At 36.4% G+C, this 22976-nt stretch overlaps 1 pseudogene; it reads left to right on the top strand.

Annotated features, from left to right (window-relative positions):
- The window catches only part of LOC125911638 (40S ribosomal protein SA-like), a 194331-nt pseudogene that overhangs the window by 57601 nt on the left and 113754 nt on the right, over window positions 1-22976 (top strand).

The following is a 22976-nucleotide window of genomic DNA, read 5'->3' as shown; positions in this document are numbered from 1 at the left end:
ATTTCCACTTTGCTATTTATGAATAATCTCATCATTACTGGTTTTTGTAGTCAGAACCAGTCTGAATCCTAGTTTTCCAGTATATTAGCTTTGTGATCTTGAGCAAGAATTCTTAACCTTCTAAGTTTCAGTTTCCTTATATGTAAAGTAGATACAATAATACCTACCTTGTAGAGTTATTTTACTTAAAAAAAATTTTTTTTAATGTTTTATTTTATTTTTGAGAGACAGAGAGAGACAGAGCATGAGCAGGGGAGGAGCAGAGAGAGAGGGAGACACAGAATCCGAAGCAGGCTCCAGGCTCTGAGCTGTCAGCACAGAGCCTGATGCGGGGCTCGAACCCATGAACACGAGATCATGACCTGAGCTGAAGTTGGACGCTTAACCAACTGAGCCACCCAGGCGCCCCTGTAGGGTTATTTTAAAGACTAAAATTAGATGATGAGTTTAAAGAACCATGTAAAGTGTCTAGGAGTAGTCAAAATCATTTTTATAAATGTTATTGTAGTATATGCTTGATAGATCATTGTTAATTTCTTTCTTTTTTTTCTCCTTCCCACTTGGAAATAGTATGAGATCCATTTTCTAATACCTGGATGAATTAGTGAATTCACTATGGAATTGCCTTTTTCCTGCAGTAATGAGTGGAAAAAGTAGGACATGCTGTCAGGGCTTCTGGTTTTCTTCCTACTGATTCCTCTGGTCTAGAGCTCTACGGCAGTAATGATGGATGACTGGAGCTCTGTGTGGCACTGGTGACTGGAACAGTCAGCTGTGTTTTGATTATGAGAGGAATCACCTGTCTTCAGCTCCTGACCAGGGGAGAAGGGCTCATGCATCAGTGCTCTCCCAGGTGCCTGTCTCCCTATGGGAAGATCGGGTTGACTCTAGCAGTTCAGAGGTTCTGTGAATGACACCCAAGTGCCCTCTTCACATCCACCTTAAGGGGACTCTTAGGATTTAACTTTCCTAATTTGAAAACCTGAACCCTATTTCTTCTCAAAAATTCCTTAGACTAATCATTTCCCTTAGCCTCTCAGAATTCCCCTGACTTATCTTAAATATGTGAAATAATGTAAGTACGATGACACATCATTGAAGAATGAGGTGTTCTACATTAATGGATTTTCCAGGTAAAATTGGCCCTGTGCTGTGTTTTGCTTTAATAATTTCATAGAAATGGTCATAGGTTGTATTAGACCAGTCTTTTGACTTCTTGGTTGTGTTTATATAAGGTGGATAATTTAAAATTTTCTTGATTACCTATGAATCAACTGCTGTGCTATGTTATAGGACATAGCAACTCCCTCAGAGACTGCTAACACAAATAGATGAATTGTCCACATATATTAATAATTCCAGTTTGTTTTCTTTGTGTGTTTTTTATGTTGTTGGATTTTTGTTACTAGGTGACATAAGTAGGTGAGAATTCCACTGTAGTTCATATTTTAGAATGAGTTATGGTATAAATGATAACAAACTTCTGATATTTGCATAACAGCACAATCCAAATTGTTTGTATCCATATTTGTTTACTAAATATATTAACATCATTATTGACTATGATTATAGAGTATTATAGTACATTATTGTAATACATTTTTTATTTATATTTAACATAATAATATAACATATTCGAATGGATATGAAATATACATACAACACTTCTGTATGTATTTTCCCCTTTCTTCTATGAATTCTTGCTCTACATGAGCAAATGACATAGGCCTACGATATTTTGTGGCCCAGGGTAAAGCTGGTTATAGATAAAGCTGGGGTTTATCTTGAAACCCCAAGATAGCCCCACATTACTACAAATTGGATGTTTTAGTCACAGTTATGTCTCTTTGGAGAATAGTGTTTAAAAAGCAATTCCTGTCTAGTTCTAGACCTCTGAAATTGACTCTTAGGCACTGCCATATCCTATCCAGAGGTCACATTGTACCCAAGCACATATAGAATAACCTCACTCCCTCTGGCTCTGGCAAAATTAATCTGTCTGCAACATAATCTCACTCAATTAAAAAAAAAAAAAAAACAACAACCAGAATGTAAAGAAAAACAATGTCAGGCTTTACTCTCCAGTGTCTCTATTTTACCCTGGATGGAAATGACCCAACTCAAAGCCCCTGTGCTAATTTATTTACTTTGGTACTACTTGAGGGGACTAGTGAAGCTGGACCCTGCAGTCAGCCTCTCAGTTTCTCTCTATCCACAACACATAAAGTGGCTGTCCCTGCATAATTTGAAAACTACACATTCACTAAAACAGAGACAAAGAAATATAGTTGCTATGAAATGAAATGACTGTCACAAAAGGAGAGATCAAATGTGAGAGAAGGCACATTTAATGTAAAAATACAACTGGGGTGCCATTCTTTTTCAAAACAACCTAAGTGGAGAGTGCAGATGTAATGAATGATAATGAGGGTGCCCAATTTTGGAAAGTGGTTTTTAAAATGCTGCAACAGAATGCTATCTAGAGTCTCTTAGGAAAAAGCCAAATCTCATCAGGGACCTTTTCAAGCATCATTTTCTCCTTTTAAATGATCTCACGTGAACTTCCTGTTAGTTGACTTGGCATAGCATTCTGTTATTCATTATTTTTGACTGCTTGCAAATGGAACAAAAGATCTATTATTAGTGATTTGTCAGTTGTTGCAAGACTTAGTCTAGGTACTTACAGAACTCTTTGCCTCGTGTTTATTTTGTTGTGTGAAGCTGTATGATCTAAGGGATTTCATAGCCCCCTGATTCTCAACTTAGACAATCTCTTCTCAAGTGATTAGTTTGTAAGAAATGATTGACTCCAGATAGCAAGCCTCTGAGCACAACGAAGTTTCTCTGAAGAAGCCTTTTCTCTTCACCTGGGAGATTTTGGCTTTGGGGTAAAGAAAGCTTTTCTCTTTAATTCTTTGTGTATAGATTCTTTTCCTCAAGTGAAAACACAACCTTCTAAGGATACAAGTAAGATCATGTTATTAATATGGTCATTTGTCAAATACTAAGCACCTCACTGCTGGAAGTGCTGTCTAATTCACAGTTGATGTTATGATGTTACTTTTCTAAAGTCCCCAAATTTCTGGCCAAGGGATGGTGGACCCATAGGGTGGACCTGTGGAATATGACAAGTGACATAAGAGATAAAAGCTGCTACACTGAAGTGCAGAGGAGGAAGAAATCTGGTTCACTAGGCAATAGCTCACCACAAGCTCTTCATGAAAGAAATGCCATGTGCAAAGAGGATGAGTGGTGATTTTGACAAGCAGAAATTGTAAGGGGTTGTTGCACAAGGCTTATAGGTGGCATGAAGAGTGTAAGTAAAGTAATTGGAAAAGAATGGAACACATTTCTCCAGAAGCTTAAATATCAGAAACACCTAATGCACAGTGTCCTAAAAGGATTTTAATTGATCTTTTTTTTATTAAAAAAAACATGTTTTTTAACGTTTATTTATTTTTGAGACAGAAAGAGACAGAGCATGAACGGGGCAGGGTCAGAGAGAGGGAGACACAGAATCTGAAACAGGCTTCAGGCTCTGAGCTGTCAGCACAGAGCCTGACGCGGGGCTCGAACTCACGGACAGCGAAATCATGATCTGAGCTGAAGTCGGCCGCTAAACCAACTGAGCCACCCAGGCGCCCCTTAATTGATCTTTTTACTAACAACACACATTTCTGTGGTTCATGTGATGGTGGGTTTTCTAGGTGGGAAGAGTTGTTTGATGGCACCATGTTAACCTGGTGAATTCTTATAATTCTCATGCAGTGGGTTTTATCTGAATGTACCATCACAGTAGTGTCACAGTCATATTTCATGGTATATCCTGGTTGTGGTTGTTCTTGGTCATTGGTCTGATGTATAATAACCCCTTTGAAAGACTGAATTATGATTAAGCTTACACATATTTATATACCATTTATAAAGAAAGAAAAAGTGATAAACTACAGACAGAATATTTGGGGTCTGAATCAAGTTTGTTATTTTTAAGTCACGCTATTTTGGAGTTAAGAGTTCTATATTCTCGAAGTATCATTATTTCCAAACAGATTTGAGATAAAAAGTATCCTATTATAGTACAGTACAGGTTGAATTAAAAAAGAAAACACAAGAAAAATCAGAAAGTTATCCTTTTTGATGGTATTAGAGACTTTTGTCGAGAATTATAGTAGGTGTGTGTGTATTAGGATCAGATTAAATTTGCAATGAAAAACAATACAGAAAAATGTATTTCAGAGGGGGACGTTTATGTCAGAATATATAGGAAGTAGCATATATAGTCTTTCAGCTATCTTTCCTCTGGACCTGACTGTTCTCAAGACTAGTTTGTAGAGTGAAATGAGTTTGATGGAGGCTTTGAACAAGTCAACATTTTTCAGAAAACAATTTGAGTTTAAGTGACCTGCTTTTCCCTTTTGTGGAGGGAAGAAAAGAGGGAGACATGGAGGAACTGAAGACTTGGTTTGTCACTATCTAATATGGAGCATTCATTTTGGACAGTTTCATGCTAGTCCCCACCTGCTGCTTTCTAGCCCTCTGGCTTTGAGCAAGTTATTTAAATTTTCTGTAAATCTATATTCTCACCTGAAAAATGCAGATAAAAATGTCTGTGTGATAGGGTTGTTGTGACAATCAAATGTGGTAATGTACACAAAGCGTGAGCTCTGTGTCTAGTACATGTTACCTGTTCGCTGTAGGCATTTATTGCATACCTTTGACTTATGTCTCTTACTTAATCTCGTAACAATCCTGTGAATAATATTATGACTTTCAATTGATAGATAAAAATCTTGAAACTTAAGGGAGTAAAGTGCTTCTTACAAGTTTAAACAAACCCAGGAGTTCAACTTAGACTTGATAGTTTCAAGGCTGCAAAGCCCCATTGCATGAAATTAAATCATTCCCTCTTTCTCTCTTCTCTCCATCCCCCTTTCCTCTTCCCTGCAGTTACATCTTCTTCATGGTAGAGACTTTGTTTTAAAAACTTCATAACAATGACGTACAAATCAGATGGAATGAAACAGTATTTTCGTTTCGCTAAATTAAAGTAAATGTGATGACATCATTATATCTCCAAATGCCATCAATTCCCTTCAAAAACATATCCCATTTTAATTAAAAAAATGTATACTCAATTAATATATATTAATTATGAAAGCATTAAGAAATATAAATAAATATAGATTTCCTGAATGCTCAATGTTCAAAGACAATCACAGGTAACATTTTGGTGCATAACTTCAATTCATCCCTATCCATGTACTGTTTTTTCCTTCTGATAGCAGTATTATATTAAAGTTTGGTTTATAATGTGCTATTTTTAATTAAGTATCACTCAAAAATGTCTTTCCAAATTGGTAAATGTATGTCTACATAATCATTTCTATCAGCGGCATAGGTACCTGATTAAAATAATCCTTATTATTGGATATTTACATTGTTTCTGAATTTTTACTTTCATGAACTATTGACTCTTGCATATATACCTTTGTGCCTTTGGCCAATTATATCCTTAGGATAATTCCCTAAGAGTAAAACATATGAGTTAGTGTTTATACATTCTCTGGTTCTTAATGTATATTGTCAAATTCCCTCCCTTAAAGAAAGGAGCAGTTTACATTCCCTCTAGCAGTGTATGAAAATGCCCGTTTCCACATTCCTACACTAAAGGTTATCATGCCTTTTAATCTTTGAGAACTCCATTATACCCCTAAAAAAGTGACTTTATTGCTTTTCTTTGCATTCCTGTGTCTATCCATTCTATAAAATAATAACATTTCTAAGAATACTATCTAAACAGAATGTAAACTTCCTTAGGTCAATGACAAAAGTCTCCACATACTTAAATATTTATATTCTCCATTCTTCTAAAACAGAATAAATCCCCAAAGAGGCATTTGAGACACTGGTTGGCAGAAACCCATGGATTAACATTATATAACCTTATTAAGATCATCCTTGGATTTTATTTTTAAGCCTCAAGCTCATTGTTTTCAGAACGCATCTGCTAAGATAACCTAGTCCTAACTGGGAATGACAAACAGTCCTCTAGGTAGATTCTCAAAACAGAGGAAAGGAAAACGTTACGGCAGCTAAGCCTTGCTGTCACCTAACTTTTGTGTCTAGCTTGAACTTCATTCTCATTCAGTCTTTCTCCCTCTGTGATCAGTGCCAGAGTAGTCAGGTTGTAATGCCAACGTCTCCTTGGGCCTCAGTGAGAAAACTACGCAAAAATATGTCTGATAGGTTTGTTGTGGGGAATATTGAACAGAATTGGTGGCCTGATCTTTTTTGAGTGCGTGTCCCTATTTAAAAAAGCAAAAACAAAAACAAACTCCCTAAACAATATACAGCATTGTTTTGTTTTGAGCAAAATTCTTACCATATTTTCCTATAAAGAAAAGCACTGGTTTCATATTGTATTGTCTTATCATATACTTTAGACCAGTTTGGAAAATTGATTATTTATGCTATAGAGTCTGGGTTACACCATTTACACGCAAACACACACACACACACACACACACACACACACACACACACACACACATCCCACTAGTTGCTGAAAAATAATGGCATCCAGGCATCACTAAGAAGATAATATCTTTAGGATCTGCTAATTCCTTAAACAATTATCCTCAGTTTGGAAACTGAGCAAGTCTAAACTATGTTTGGCTCCATATGATTTTCCACATGATTTTACCCTTCCTCTATATTATTTAAATTATCATATAATTTCAAATTTCGTATCAAAAATGAATTTATATTTGAATCAACAGTACCTTATTAAGTGGTGGCACATACTGTTTAAAAAGACCCCCTTAAAATAAGAAGTTTCATTTAGTTAAATGTAAGAAAAACAAAGATAGTCAAATCTGTGATTAGAACCTGCGATGTCACATTATCTAAGAGTGTTCCTTGACTAAACCAGACATACTTTAATGATCGGTCAAATCAGTTTCCAGAGAAAGGTATTGCTCTGTTATTAAAGGGGATGATTAAATTGCCTTTGGGAACATCACAGAATCCATAGTAAAGTTCACTTCGTGCACTGATCACAGGGAACTTGATCTTGGCATTCTGTGGTGCTTTGCATACTTTAAAGGTTGACCGTGAAGTGAAATTCATTCAACAACTTCTGGCAGCATGTCCTGGGAATGAGATAGCTTAAGTCTTTGTAAATCACCCAAAAAGAAGCAGAATGTGACTGCAATGATGGGTGTTGGTGGTTTGTTTTTGTTTTCAATACACAAAAAAAATGGCACCTCTTCCAAATGCCTCCTGTGTGAATGTTCAAAATGAACTTGAGGAACTCTACAATATATTCACTGTAAAAGAGTCAAGAATTATTATTATTTTTTTAAATGCAAAGCACTAGATTTAATTTAGACATATTCAGTAGAACAAATAAAAACAAAAGATCTTTTTAAAAAGGAGCAAATCATGGCTACTGTTGGGGAAAACTCTGAATATCCCCGGTAGGCTCTCATTTAATGTGAACTGTTGTTTGATATTTTTTTATGACAACATACACTTGCAAAAAACAACCCTATGTATATTTTATTGTGTGACTCTTAATAGGCTGAAAATATTTTTTTAAATTTATTTTTATTTTTATTTTTTTTCAATATATGAAATTTATTGTCAAATTGGTTTCCGTACAACACCCAGTGCTCATCCCAAAAGGTGCCCTCCTCAATACCCACCCCCCTCCCTCCCACCCCCCATCAACCCTCAGTTTGTTCTCAGTTTTTAAGAGTAAAAGAGTCAAGAATTATAAAACACTTAGGATTCATGAAGGAAAAAATATCATAAATCTATAGTGATGCCCCAGATTCACTGAAGAATCTAAGAATGGAAGCAATAAGAGCTAACATTTATATGATACTTATTATGTGCCAGATACTGTTTTTAAGTGCTTTATGTGAATTAATTTTTTCAACCTTCCAAAGAGCCCCATGAGGTGGTTATTTTATTTTTTTTAAGACAGTAATAAGGCAGAGGTCACACAACTAGTAAGTGGCAGAGCTGTAATGTGAATTTTCTTCTGATTCAAGATGGTACATCCAGATGGACTGGTAAAAATGGAGCACTGCCAAGCAAACCCCAAGAAAATGTCCAGCCTCAACATGAAGTTTTACTGGCTTCTGAGGAAGTGGTAAGTTTGCAAGTATCATCACAGAATTAAATGCATTCTTAAGAACTAATGTCTCAGCGAGGCATTCGGGGAAGAAACTGGACTGATTTCTAAGGTAAGTCTACCACTAAGTATCTATAGATATTGGGTCTGAACCTGTCGTTTTCTGGAGCTCGGTTTCCTCATTTGTGAAGCATAAGGGCCGGACAACGTTTTCAAAAAGAGATTCTGTAATTCTTTTCTGAGACAAACGGTTTAAACACATTGTGGTTTGGTGGGGAAATCTTTCTATCTATAAAGACCCTGTGGAGGACTTAACTGTAGTGTTTTCTGCCATTAAATGGATTCAGTGAAGGGACTTGACCAGTATTCAGAGATGTGTCAACATTTTTGCCTTCTCTAAATTTTTCACCTGTGATACAGATTAAGGCAGAAAGGAAAGTGGCAATTGGGGGTTCAGGATAGGGTAGAGCAAACCCTTCTTGTTTGTCTTGGGGATAAGCTTCAACAATGGAGAAGAGGTTATTGACACTGGCAACGATGACATATTCGTATCTGAAATTCAGATCAAATGATTCAACCCTTCAGAGCATTCCCAAACAACGGCCTTTCCAACAGCATGAATCTGCAAACAGAGCCCAGCAGTTAATTTCAGTCAGCCGGCTTTGTTGGTATTGCTGCTTCAATCTTAGATTTACAGAGCCGTTTTTGATGAAGACAATAAAAGCCTCCTTTTGCTCCGGTGTTGCGTTATGCTGACACTTTATCAAAGCACATAGACAGAGGGTTGTTCTTAACCATATATAAAACGGAGCAACCTCACAAATCGTGCTTTAATATTGCACTGTGGAAACACCAAGGTTAAAAGGTAAATCTGTGGTGTAACCATATTGATTAATTGATGTAAGAAAGGTCAGGCTAATCTTTATCTTGCTTGAAAGACTTTAGCTCTACATGGCAGGTTTGTTGAAATGGTTCCTGTGTAAAAAGATAGGGGGGAAAAAAAGTGGAGTCTTACTGCAGAGAAAGTGGGGGAAATCTCATCAAATGATCACTTAGTGAAAGGTTAGTGAAAGGAGTCCTGATGCAAAGGAAATGGGGAGATCTCTTCAAGCAATCACTCAGAAGGTTAAACCACTAAAACTGGGACTGGAGGGTGAGTTATGTAGATTCCCCTATGTTTTTAATAGGCTTTGTTGGAAATACCTTTACCACTGAAACAATCATAGGAGAAGCAAAGACAGTGACTTTAGATAAGAGTCTTAGCCCTGCCCCAAAAAGACCAGAAAAAAGAGTTTCATACTCTTTTTTTCAATAAGACTGAAATCTCCTGAAGTAGAAGACCTGACTTCTCTGCCCCTCTGTCCTGCCTTGGTTAAAAACAGACACATAATTTGTCCCATAAGATGGCTTCTGTATATCCAGAGCACGGGAAGAGGGAATTATCCCTTCCATGCAAAGATGCACAGACATGTAAAGAGCAGCTTGTTCAAACCTATTTTTGGAACAAGAGAGATAATGGGGTTTGAGAATTAAAATTTAGGATCCTGAGAAAACAGAAATATACAAATACAAATGAGGGAGGTCTAGGGGCTAAATCTGTAAATGGGGTTGGAGAAAAAGAAATCTAGGGACCAGGAGGACAGGCTGCTGACCCTGAATTAAGCACTGTTGGATGAGAAGCAGGGCCTGAGCCAGGGAGGTGAGGAAGGGATGGAAGTGGGAGTGACTGTTGGAAAATTTTTCTCATTATGCTCATACCTGAAATGAACCTGAATAGGATAGGCTATGATGTAGTCACAGGCACACCCAGAAACTTGAGAGGCTTACTATAATAAAAATTTATTTTTGGCTTGTGCAAAGTCCATGTAGCTGGGCGATAACTCTTGCATCTTACAGCTACAGCATTTGGGCCATGTGATCTCATCCCATCAGTGAGATGCCTAGAAGATCCATTAGATGTTTTGAAAAAGAGATTTGGAAGTAGGCTACCATTATCTTATATCCAAATGTCCTGGCTGCAGTCACAAAGCCTTGAACTAGCCACAAAGGAGACTGGGAAATAGACCATAAAAGTTACTTGTCTAGGTAAACCTAGGTGTTTAGGTTTTCATGAAGAAAAATTTCCAAAGACTGCATTGTTAAATATAGGATGTTTAGAGAACTTCATTGCTATTCTTTCTGACACTGAGGGCAGATGATTGGACTCATTTTTCTGTAAGTTCTATTCTTTATATAATTATATACTTCTACAACTGTATAAGCTTTTTCTTTGCAGGGAAAAAATGAAAAGTAAGCTATGTGTTGGAATTATTTTCTTACCAAACTACTTTAATTATCCTTTTATTTATTGGCCATGGCTACTTCCTACAGTAGGTAGTGAAACTTTTATGTTAAGGAAGCACACACATACAAAAAAGGATGGAATAAGAAATTAAATTTATTTTATTTACAAATTTACCCATTGTGTATCCTAGGTCAATATTATTAATAATAAACACCTGAAGGCATAAATCATAATTTGGTATTAATCCATATGTAAAATATAAGATTTAACCTTAACATAGTCATTGAAGGGAATTCTGATAGGTTGTGTGTTACACATTATGCATTTTTGTGTTATTGGCTTCCATATATGTTAATAGATGGTAATTATATGCTTTTCATTTGGACAGCGCTTATCCAAAAACGATTTAATATTCGCACATCTAATGGGTCACATGTGGCTATTGATCATTTGGATCAGAGTTCAATTTGGACTGCTGCTGGTTAGATTAGAAATTGTAATCATGGAAAAAGATAAATTATAATGTCTCTGCAGATCAGTTTTATTTTTAGATTAGATGGGCTTTTAGACATGAAACAGCAAGATGAGGAGGTTAGGGAAGATCTATAGTGTTGTCATTAATGTGAGTTTTCTAAGAAATACATTCAGAGATCTTCTATACCCTTTCCACCATTTTGTCAGGAATGTGAAATTTATAGGGAATGACATATCATGATAATAAAGATGGTGACAAACATCCATAAATTATTTGTGAATTATAACTTTAAGGACTAAAGGCAAAAGAAAGATATTTATTTTGTAAATATACATTTTGATGTAGTAAATCAAATATGCTATTAAAGTTACGCAGTTTTTAATATATAGAGATTTGGTCTGTATTAGAGGACATCTAAGTGAAGATTAATCTAGTTGAAACAGATCTCTGGTGACTTCAGTATTAAAAGGATTTTTATCTTTGCTTTAAAAAAACTCTTTTTCTTTGGGTCTAATTATAAAAGAAATGCATTCTCATTTAGAACATTTGGAAAATTAAGAAAAGCTATTCAACCAAACAAAAAACATTCACCATCCAACAACCCAGACATATTACTGTTAACATCTTGAAGTATCTTATTTATTACTTGCCTTTGATTTTTTTTATGAAATATTTCAAATATATAAAAATACAGAAAATGATATAACCAAACAACACACATCCACCACTGAGACTTAAATATCTTAACTTTTTGCTATATTGACTTCAGATCTCTTATTAAAAAATAAATAGGGAGGGAGGTAGGTGGGAAGAGGGATGGGTTAAATGGGTGATGGGTATTAAGGAGGGCACTTATGATGAGCACTGGGTATCATATGTAAGTGATGAATCACTAAATCCTACACCTGCAAGTAACATTACACTGTATGTTAACTAACTGGAGTTTAAATAAAAACTTGGAAGAAAAATAAACCAAAACCAAAAATAAAATATTACAGACCTATATAGATACATACTCTATTTATTTCTCCTTCCTCCCTTTTCTAGAATTAATTATTATTGTGAAATTTCCATTTTGCAATTTTCATGTATATCATCCATAAACAACATGTATAGTTGTTTATGTTTACATATTTACATAAACAACATTTAGAATTGTTCTATATTTACAAAGTATATAAATGTTATTGTCATCATCATTGTCATCATCATCATTTCATAACAGTGAACACTTATTAAACATTTACTGTCAGGCACTATTCTAAAGCATATTGTACATATTAGCCTTAGAAGGCAGGTGCTACTATTAATTTTACAAATAAGGAAATTAAGTCACAAAGAGGCTAATTAACATGCCCAAGGTCATACCCCTGCTCTTTTTTAACTTGCTTTTCTCATGCAACAAAGTGTTTTGAGATGTATTCATGTAGATATGTAGTTCATTCATTTTAATTGCTGTGTAGTATTCCATTCTATGCATGTCATAGTTGACCTGTTCCCCTACTGATAGACAGAACTTTGAATATTCTTTAAGTATCCCTTGTTCATATTTGTGGAACATTTTCTAGGGGAGTTACTTAGAAGTTGAAGTCCTAGGTTATACATTATGCACATTTTAAATTCTGTATGATTATGGAGAATTTCATATATTGATCTTACAGCTATCTCATTGCTTTGCTAAACTTTGTTATCAATTTAATTATGTGTATTCTCTGCTATGCTGACAATTATATATTCTGTGAATAGTAACAGTATTTTTTCTTCCACTGAAATTTTATATATTTTATTTTTTTTCTTCTCTTATTGTATTGGCAAAGGTACCTAGTTCAATTTGAAGGAGGGATGGTGACAGAATCCCTGGCTATTTCCTAATTATAAAGGCAGTGCGCTATTAAGTGTGTGTTTGTTGCTGGCTTGCAATAAGTATACCTTATCAGATTGAAGAAGTTTCCTCTATTTCTTGTTTGCTATAGATTTGTTAGGTCTCATTGAGTATTTTTCTGAACCTTTCAAGAGTTTGGTTTTTCTCTTTCTGTTAACGTGGAAAGTTACATTAGTATAATTTCTAAAGTTTATTAATCCATGTATTCCTGGAACAGTATTTAGTCATGATATTTTAATTTTTATGACATTGCTGGTATTGTTTTCTAATATTCCATTCAGAGGTTTTACATTTATATTAAAAAATATTTGTATATAATTTTACTTTCTTGAATTATCTTATATACATTGCTGGTATCAAGATTTTTAGCTATATGGAATGAGCTGGGAACTTTGCCTTTTTCCCCTTATTTTTTGGAATAGTTTGCATAATATTAAAATTACATATTACTTGAAGTTGTGGTAGAACTTGTCTATAAAACTATTAGAGCAAGCTTTTAGGGGAGATAGTAGTGGAGATTTTTAATTACTGATTATACCTGTTAAATGGTTATAAGGCTGTTAAGTTTCTCTATTTATTACTGAGCTAGCAGTAGTAAGTTATAGTTTTCTAGTCAATTTTCTAGTTTGTCTGAATTTTCAATTTTTTAAAGAGAAAATTTTTCATACCTTCACTTTGCAGTTTGAAACATCTTTATCTGTTATTATCCTCCTTCTTTTATTCCTAACATTGATGTATCTTTTCTCTTTTATTTATTTATATCTTTATTTTAGAGGGAAAGAGAGATCACATGAGCAGGGGAGAGGGGCAGAGGGAGAGGAGAGAGAATCTTTTTTTAAAAAAATTATCTTTAAAAGTTTAAATCCAAGTTAGTTAACATGTAGTGTAATAATAATTTCAGGAATAGAATTTAGTGATTCATCACTCACATATAACACCCAGTGCTCATCCCAACAAGTGTCCTCCTTTATAAATGCCCATCACCCCATTAGCCCTTCCCCAAACCCAGCACCCTACCAGCAACCCTCAGTTTTTCCTCTGTATTTAAGAGTCTCTTATGGTTTGTCTCCTGCTCTGGTTTTATATTATTTTTTTCTTCCCTTTTGTTTATCTGTTTTGTATCTTGTATTCCATATATGAGTGAAATCATATGATATTTGTCTTTCTCTGACTTGTTTCGCTTAGCATAGTACACTCTAGTTCCATACACATTTTTTCAAATGGCAAGATTTCATTCTTTTTGATCACCTAGTAATATTCCGTTGTGTATATATATACATCACATCTTCTTTATCCATTCATCAGTTGATGGACATTTGGACTCCTTCCATACTTGAACTATTGTTGATAGTGCTGCTGTAAACATTGGAGTGCCTGTGCCCCTATGAATCAGCACTCCTTTATCCTTTGGATAAATACCTAGTAGTGCAATTGCTGGATCATAGGATGGTTCTATTTTTAATATTTTGAGGAACCTCCATACTGTTTTCCAGAGTGGCTGCACCAGTTTGCATTCCCATCAGTGGTGCAAAAAGGTTCCTCTTTCTCTGCACCAATGTCTGTTGTTGTCTGAGTTGTTAGTTTTAGCCAATCTGACAGGTATGAGGTGGTATCTCATTGTGGTTTTGATTTGTATTTCCCCGATGATGAGTGAAATTGAGCATCTTTTCATGTGTCTGTTGGCCGTCTGGATGTCTTCTTGGGAAAGTGTCTATTCATGTCTTCTGCCCATTTCTTCACTGGATTATTTGTTTTTTGTATGTTGAGTTTGATAAGTTCTTTATAGATTTTGGATACTAACCCTTTATCTGATATTTCATTTGCAAATATCTTCTTTCATTCCATCAGTTGCCTTTTAGTTTTGTTGATTGTTTCCTTTCCTGTGCAGAAGATTTTTATCTTCATGAGGTCCCAGTAGTTCATTTTAATGAACTTTTAATTCCCTTGCTTCCAGAGACATGTCAAGTAAGAAGTTGCTGCAACAGGGGTCAAAGAGGTTGCTGCCTGTTTTCTCCTCTGGGATTTTGATGGCTTCCTGTCTTATGTTTAGGTCTTTTATCCATTTTGAGTTTATTTTTGTGTATTGTGCAAGAAAGTGGTCCAGGCTCATTCTTCTGCATGTCGCTGTCCAATTTTCCCAACACCATTTGTTGAAGAAACTGTCTTTTTTCCATTGGATATTTTTTCCTGTTTTGTCAAAGATTAGCTGGCCATATGTTCGTGGGTCAATTTCTGGTAACTGGGTTCTCTGTTCTGTTCCATTGATCTATGTGTCTGTTTTTGTGCCAGTACCATACTGTCTTGATGATTACAGCTTTGTAGTACAGCTTAAAGTCTGGAGTTGTGATGCCTCTAGCTTTGGATTTGTTTTTCAATATTTCTTTGGCTATTCAGGGTCTTTTATGGTTCCATACAAATTTTAGTATTGTTTGTTCTAGTTTTGTGAAGAATGCTGATGTCATTTTGATAGGGACTGCATTGAATATATAGATTGCTTTGGGTAGTATTGACATTTTAACAAAATTTGTTCTTCTAATCCATGAACATGGAATGTTTTTCCATTTTTTTTCTGACTTCCTCAATTTCTTTCATAAGCTTTTCAGTGTATAGATTTTCCACCTCTTTGGTTAGGTTTATTCCTAATAATAATTTATTTATTTTTGGTGCAATTGTAAATGGGATTGATTCCTTGATTTCTCTTTCTGCTGCTTCATTATTGGGGTATAGAAATGCAACTGACTTCTGTACATTGATTTTATATCCTGTGACTTTGCTTAATTCATGTATCAGTTCTAGCAGGTTTTTGGTGGAGTCTTTTGGGTTTTCCACATAGAGCAGAAAATCGGCTAGGAAACAGTGGCTCTGAATGACACACTGGACCAGATGGACTTAACAGATATATTCAGAGCATTTCATCCTAAAGCAGCAGAATACACATTCTTCTCAAGTGCACATGGAACATTCTCCAGAATAGATCACATACTGGGTCACAAATCAGCCCTCAACAAATACAAAAAAGATGGAGATCACACCTTGCATATTTTCAGAACACAACGCTATGAAACTTGAAATCAACCACAAGAAAAAATTTGGGAAGACCGTGAATATTTGGAGATTAAAGATAATCCTCTAGGGGCGCCTGGGTGGCGCAGTCGGTTAAGCGTCCGACTTCAGCCAGGTCACGATCTCGCGGTCCGTGAGTTCGAGCCCCGCGTCAGGCTCTGGGCTGATGGCTCGGAGCCTGGAGCCTGTTTCCGATTCTGTGTCTCCCTCTCTCTCTGCCCCTCCCCCGTTCATGCTCTGTCTCTCTCTGTCCCAAAAATAAATAAAAAACGTTGAAAAAAAAAAAAAAGATAATCCTCTAAAAGAATGAATAGGTTAACCAATAAAGTAAAGAGGAAATTTAAAAGTACATGGAAGCCATTGAAAATGAAAACATGACAGACCAAAACCTCTGGTATGCAGCAAAGGCAGTCATAAGAGGGAAGTATATAGCAATCCCAGCCTTCCTCAAGAAGGAAGAAAGGTCTCAAATACACAACCTAACCTTACACCAAAAGAGCTGGAAAAAGAATAGCAAATAAAGCCCAAAATCAGCAGGAGAAGGGAAATAATAAAGATTAGAGCAAAAATCAATGATATTGACAGCAAAAACAAAACAAAACAAAACAACCGGTAGAACAGATCAATGAAACCAGGAACTGGATCTTTGAAAGAATTAACAAAATTGATAAACCCCTATCCATATTGATCAAAAGGAAAAAAGAAAGGACCAAATAAATAAAATCATGAATGAAAGAAGAGAGAAACACAAACAATATTAAAGGAATATTATGAGCAATTATATGCTAACAAATTGGGCAATCTGGAAGACATGGGAAAATTCCTAGAAACATATAAACTACCAAAACTGAAACAGGAAGAAGTAGAAAATTTGAGCAGACCAGTAAAGAAATTGAATCAGTAATCAAAAATCTCCCAACAAACTAGCGTCCAGGGCTGGATGGCTTTCCAGGGGAATTCTATCAAACATTTAAAGAGTTAACACCTATTCTTTTGAAACTGTTCCAAAAAATAGAAATGGAAGGAAAACTTCCAAACTCATTTTATAAGCCAGCATTATCTTAATTCCAAAACCAGACAGAGACCCCACTAAAAAGGAGAACTACAGACCAATTTCCCTGATGAACATGGAAGCAAAAATTCTCAACAGATACTAGCAAACTGTAGCCAACAATACATTAAAAGAATTATTCATCACGATCAAGTGGGATTTATTCCTGGGATGCAGGGCTGGTTCAATATCCACAAATCAATCAATGTGATACATCACATTAATAAAAGAAAGGATAACCACATGATCCTTTCAATAGATGCTGAAAAAGCATTTGACGAAATACAGCATCCTTTCTTGATAAAAACCCTCAAGAGAGTAGGGATAGAAGGATCATACTTGAAGATCATAAAGGCCATATACGAAAGACCTGCTGCTAACATCATCCTCAATGGGGTAAACTGAAAGCTTTCCCCATAAGGTCGGGAACACAACAAGGATGTTTACTCTGACTACTGTTATTGCACATAGTGTTGGAAGTCCTAGCCTCAGCAATCAGACAACACAAAGAAATAAAAGGCATCCAAATCGGCAAGGAGGAAGTCAAACTTTCACTTTTCACAGATGAGAGAGAGGATCTTAAGCAGGCTGTGGAGCCCCATCCAGGACTTGATCCCACAACCCTAGGATTATGACTTAAGCTGAAACCAAGAGTTGGACACTCAACTGACTGAGCCACCCAGGTGCCCCTATCCTTTATTCTTAATTAATCTTGCCAAAGGACTGACAATTTTATTCGTGGATATGACAACCCCCAAAGAACCTATTTGTATGATTAAAAACCTCCTTACGGGCACCTGGGTGGCTAAGTTGCTTAAGCATCTGACTTTGACTCAGGTCATGATCTCATGGTTTATTGGTTCAAGCCCCACATTAAGGTGTCTGCTGTCAGTGCAGAGCCCACTTGGGATCCTCTGTCTCCCTCTCTTTCTACCCCTCTGCCCTCCCCGCCACCGCCAATAAACATTAAAAAAAACCCAAAAACCTCCTGAGATTTGGTGAGCTGAGGCTTGACTTTAGCCTCTAAAAGGGTTATAACCTTTGTCCATTCACGTTTTTTAGGAAGCTCACAAACCCAGGATCCCTGGAATGAAGGAGAAGCTAGATAGTATAAACATCACAAACAGTGTGGTAGATCTCCCAACCCACATTCTCTTGTGTAATCTGACCTCCCCCATCAAGGGAACACTCTTTCATGTGGAGAGGGAATTTATTTCTTGAGTCCCTTGAATCTGAGTGGGCTCTGTGACTGCTTTGACCAATAGAATATGGCAGTAATGTCCCTGTACCAGTTCCAGGTATAGCTCTTAACTGGCCTACATGCTTGTTTCTTGCCTCTTGGAAGCCAGCCACCATGTAAGAAATGTGACTATCCTGAGACTGCTATGAGAGAGAGAGAAAGGCCAACAAGCACCAAGGTGCCAGGCCTGTGAATGAGAAAGCCATTGTGGATGGCCAACCAAGTCTAGCTTTTAGATGCCTCCAACTCTAGTCCTATCTGACTATAATGCATGGGAGACTCTAAGCAAGAATTACCCACTGGAGCCTATTCAAACTACAGAAATTTGAGTCATGATAATTATTTGTTCTCATTAAGAGATTATTGGATGCCAGCTCTGAGGTGACACTATTCCCTAAAGTTCCCAGAATGTCACTGTGATACCCACCCTCAAAGTAGAGTCATATGGACATTGAGTGATAAATAGAGGGTTGACCCAAGTCCATTTAACAGTGGGCCCAGTGAGTCTGAAATTACCCCATAGATGTTTTCTGAGTTTCTTTTGTATCATATGTCAGTGTTGTATTATTTAAAGCTGATAAATCAAGTAATAGATGTAAATTTTATAATGCTATAAAACTATATTACTTAAAGGTATAAAAATTGTAATAATGTAACTAAGATCAAAGGGAAAAGAAGGTAGTTACCAGGAAACAGAATGATAGGAGTTTCTTCATCATTTATAGTAGTAAGTAATTATTTATTAAGGAAATAGAAGATTAAACTAGTTATATGTTGTTAGATTAAAATTAAAAGGTAATACTCATGTACTGCTTACCTGGTTCTAAGTGGTTTACAACTACTAATTCATTTAATCTTCACAATGATCCTTTGATGTAGGTATTATTACTTATGCTATTTTATAGATGAGGAGACTGAGTCAGGGAAAGGTTAAATATAACTAGCCCAAAGCAAGGATGTAAATAGTTATAATGTTAGCCATTGTAAGAATCCAAAAACAGACAACAAATCTAGTTGGCAGTCATAGTCTCCAGACTTACTCTTCCTTTCCTGATAATTTGGAGCTGATATCCTAGGCACACTGCACAGGTTCTTGTTCATTTCTTATGGGAGGGCATGTTTCTCTGTGCATTTTCAGACTGCCTTGTGTTGTGGGTGGGGTATTACTTTGCGCTAATGTGTGGGAGTTCTGATGTCCATTTTGGGAGAGAAGACAGAAGTCGCGGCTCCTTTAATGTGGAGGTCAGAAAAACAAAGTGATGGTGACATCGAATGATATTGAGTTTGTGGCCACACTTTCATTACTGTCCTGTCTAAAGAAGGGAATTTTTCCCTTTCCTCTCAGAGTTTTTAAAAGCTTTATAGTTACAGTGAAGTAAACTCTTTGCTCCACACCTTTGACACTAAAACAGTAAAGAATAATATGCTCAGGTACTAATCCTGGGATAATCTTGTAACTGTCTCTCTAATTGAAGTAAGAAGGATATTAAACCTGGGAAACATGTCATGGATAACAAAACATTCTTGGCTTTGCAGTTCATAGGATGAGTTGGTACCAATTATAGCTTCCCCCCCCCCTAATAATATTCAATATAATGGAAGCCAAGGAACCTACCAACCCAATATGCTTTTTCAACACATTCACTCGGCAAGTAGACTTAATTTCAAGTTCATTTTTACATGGATCATTTACAGTGTTAATTTGTGAGTTTGCACCGTGATTGCTTTTTTCTCTTTGGCATCACAGTTATTGGTTACAAAGTGAGTTAATTAATTTTGTCATTTAATTGTTGCTGTACTTCTCTCTCTCTCTTTTTTTTTTTTCCCTAAAGCAGTGCTTATTATTTTGTCATCACTTGCTAGACTAGATCAGGTCCTTCTCTTTGATTTTTTTAAAGATCTCTGTGCATACAGCTGCTTTGGCAAGTCAAGAATCAAACTGACAGCCCATTGGAAAGGCACACCCTGTCACAAGTCTAAAGAGGCACAGAGTGACAGTTCCCAGGCTCAAGTTCAAGGATTGCCTCTCAGTCTTCTTTGGCTGGCTAGGATCTTGGCTGTTGTAGGGTGCTGATACCAGACAGCAGAGGGCCTAAGTAACAAAAACAAGGCCCAGTGAGGTAATTGGGCCTGAAAGAATGTTTGCCTATCCCACAGACTTCTCTGCAACAGGCAGCCAAATTTAATATATCCTATGAGAGCCTGGGCATACACACTGTTTGCTTTCTCCTAGTTGATTTCTGAAAGTTCTGTTGTTGTTGTTGTTGTTGTTGTTGTTGTTATTTTTGCTGTAGACTTCTCTGGAAGAATGGCATGGAAGTCATCTTTTTTTTTTCTCTTGTGTTATAACTTATTATGGCTCATCAAGGCAGGAAACATCTAGAAATTAAAACTCAGTGAGAGCTGAAGAAGTGAAAGTACTACTGGGTATCTTTTTTTTTTTTTTTTTTTAATTTACATCCAAGTTAGTTAGCATATAATGCAATAGTGATTTCAGGAGTAGAATCTAGTGATTCATCCCCTACATATAACACCCAGTGCTCATCCCAACAAGTGCCCTCCTTAATGCCCCTTTCCCATTTAATCCATCCCTCCATGCACAACCCCTCCAACAACCCTCAATTTGTTCTTTATATTTAAGAGTCTCTTATGTTTCCCCCATCCCCGTTTTTATATTATTTTTGCTTCCCTTCCCTTCTGTTCATTTGTTTTGTATCTTAAATTCCACATGAGTGAAGTCATATGATACTTGTCTTTCTCTGACTAATTTCATTCAGCATAATACACTTTAGTTCCATCCATACTGTTGCAAATAGCAAGATTTCATTCTTTTTGATTACTAATACTCCATTGTACATTATACACCACATCTTCTTTATCCATTCATCTGCTGATGGACATTTGGGCTCTTTCCATACCTTGGCTATTGTCGATAGTGCTGCTATAGACATTGGGGTGCGTGTGCCCCTTTGAAACAGCACACCTGTATCCTTTGCCCTTTGTATAAATACCTAGTAGTGCAATTGCTGGATCGTAGGGTAGTTATATTTTAATTTTTTGAGGACCTTCCATACTGCTTTCCAGAGTGGCTGGAAGCTAGATAGTAGCATTTTGCATTCCCACCAGCAATGCAAAAGAGATCCTCTTTCTCGGCATTCTCACCAACATCTGTTGTTGCCTGAGTTGTTAATGTTAGCCATTCTGACAGGTGTGAGGTGGTATCTCATTGTGGTTTTGATTTGTATTTCCCAGATGATGAGTGACATTGAGTATTTCTTCATGTGTCTGTTGGCCATCTGGATGTCTTCTTTGGAGAAGTGTCCATTCATGTCTTTTGCCCGTTTCTTCACTGGATTATTTGTTTTTTGGGTGTTGAGTTTGATAAGTTCTTTATAGATTTTGGATACTAGCCCTTTATCTGATATGTCATTTGTAAATATCTTCTCCATTTCTGTTGGTTGCCTTTTATTTTTGCTGATTGTTTCCTTTGCTGTGCAGAAGCTTTTTATCTTGATGAGGTCCTAGTAGTTCACTTTTGCTTTTGTTTTCCTTGCCTCTGGATACGTGTTGAGTAAGAAGTTGCTGTGGGATAGGTCACAGAGGTTTTTTTCCTCCTTTCTCCTTTAGGATTTTGATGGCTTCCTATCTAAAATTTAGGTCTTTCATCCATTTTGAGTTTATTTTTGTGCATGGTGTAAGAAAGTGGTCCAGACGGTTCATTCTTCTACATGTCACTGTCCAGTTTTCCCAACTCCATTTGCTGAAGAGACTGTTTTTATTCTGTTGGATATTCTTTCCTGCTTTGTCAAAGATTAGTTGGCCATATGTTTGTGAGTCCATTTCTGGGTTCTCTATTCTGTTTCATTGATCTATGTGTCTGTTTTTGTGGTAGTGCCACACTGTCTTGATGATTACAGCTGTGTAGTACATCTTGAAGTCAGGAATTGTGATGCCTCCAAATTTGATTTTCTTTTGCATTTACTTTGGCTATTTGGGTCGTTTTCTTGTTCCATAAAAATTTTAGGATTGTTTGTTCTAGCTCTGTGAAGAATGCTGATGCTATTTTGATAGGGATTGCATTGAATATGTCGATTGCTTTCGTTAGTATCAACATTTTAACAATGTATGTTCTTCCAATCCATGAGCATGGCATATTTTTCCATTTTTTGTGTGTGTCTTCTTCAGTTTCTTTCATAAGCTCTCTATCGTTTTCAGAGTATACATTTTTCACCTATTTGGTTAGGTTTATTCCTGGGTATTGTATGGTTTTTGGTGCAGTTGTAAATGGGATCGATTCCTTGATTTCTCTTTCTGCTGCTTCATTATTGATGTACTACTGGGTATCTTTAAGGGATTATTCACAGTCCCTGTTTTCAGCTGCTGTTATTGGTGCACCTGCAGCTAAATGAGAAAGGCAGACATCAAACTTTGGTTTAGATTCTTCAAATTGGAGTTAGTGGGGGCATAATCTACTCAAAGATGAGAATATCAGTTCTCAAAAATAAAGGATAAAAATGATTTTTCAGAGGTAGTAGTCTGGGTACAGAACAATGTTATGGGGCACGTGGGTGGCTCAATTGGTGGAGGGTCTGACTCTTGATTTTGGCTCAGGTCATGATCCCAGGGTCATGGGATCAAGCCTCATGTGAGGCTCTGCACTGAGCATGAAGCCTGTTTAAGATTCTCTCTCTCTCTCTCTCTCTCTCTCTCTCTCTCTGTCCCCCTCTGCCCCTCTTCCTGCTTATACTCTCTCTCTCTCTCCAAAAAAAAAAAAAGTTACATTTACCTGTAGCAAGGGTCAGGTCACATGGGATTGATTCTCTTTATCCTCCCCTTAAACC

The sequence above is a fragment of the Panthera uncia genome (assembly GCF_023721935.1).
Source record: "Panthera uncia isolate 11264 chromosome C1 unlocalized genomic scaffold, Puncia_PCG_1.0 HiC_scaffold_3, whole genome shotgun sequence".
In the NCBI taxonomy this organism is placed as follows: domain Eukaryota; kingdom Metazoa; phylum Chordata; class Mammalia; order Carnivora; family Felidae; genus Panthera; species Panthera uncia.
This window is presented reverse-complemented; position numbering and strand designations above follow the sequence as displayed.